Source organism: Octopus bimaculoides, chromosome 4, assembly GCF_001194135.2.
Source record: "Octopus bimaculoides isolate UCB-OBI-ISO-001 chromosome 4, ASM119413v2, whole genome shotgun sequence".
In the NCBI taxonomy this organism is placed as follows: domain Eukaryota; kingdom Metazoa; phylum Mollusca; class Cephalopoda; order Octopoda; family Octopodidae; genus Octopus; species Octopus bimaculoides.
Window position 1 is genome coordinate 27843730 of NC_068984.1, and position 942 is coordinate 27844671.

The window sequence follows — 942 nt, forward strand, 5'->3', positions numbered from 1 at the left end:
TCACAGATAATCTCACTTGTTGATTATTTGCTACACTGTATGTGTAGCAAATAAATATTTTCATTTTTCTTTTTAATTTTCAAAATCAGCTTTCCTTTTTAGCAAAAACAAAATGGAAGTACGCAAACATATATGTATCTAAAAAAAAAGAAACAAAAAGAAATCAATTAGAAAAGCGAACTGTTGTAAGACTCCATTTGAACTGTCAGACTTGCAGACACTGGGAAGACCGCTACTAGCTTTAGGAAATCTCAGTTGGTTCCTCCAAACATTTTTCACACTATTTTGACCAGAGATCTATCTATAGCTGTATTAGTGTTTACCCAATTAAAACTTTTCGGTGTTGAGGTTACATAGCACTGCGTGTTTTATTATTGATAGTTTCAAATGCCTTTTGGAAGTTCAAATTCAGTGAGATGAAAATGAAAATATCAACCAATCGTATATTGCTTCTGAGAAACTTTGAAGTCAAAATTTTGCTCTGTCATCAATTTTTAAACCTTGTTTATGAATTTACTTTATCTTTGTACAACTACTGATTTTTAATATTCTTATGCTTACGCGCACGCACACACACACACACACATATACAGATATAGATATACATATATATGCGCACACATATATACATTGTACATAAATTCACCAGTACTGCTATAAATACATACATATGTATGTGTGTGTATATGTGTATTATGCATACACACACACACACACACACACACACACACATATATATATATATATATATATATATAAGATTGACCAGTGACCGGTCTGTCAAAATGCTAGAAGAAGCTCACTTAAAAAATTCTCTTATTTTGAAAGTGTTGATTTTGAAACTATAGTCTGCAGATAATCGAAGTATGTACAATTTTCACTGGTCTAGCCCGCCTGTTTTTGCTCCGCTGAATCCGTATTTGAGAATTTTTTTAAGTGACC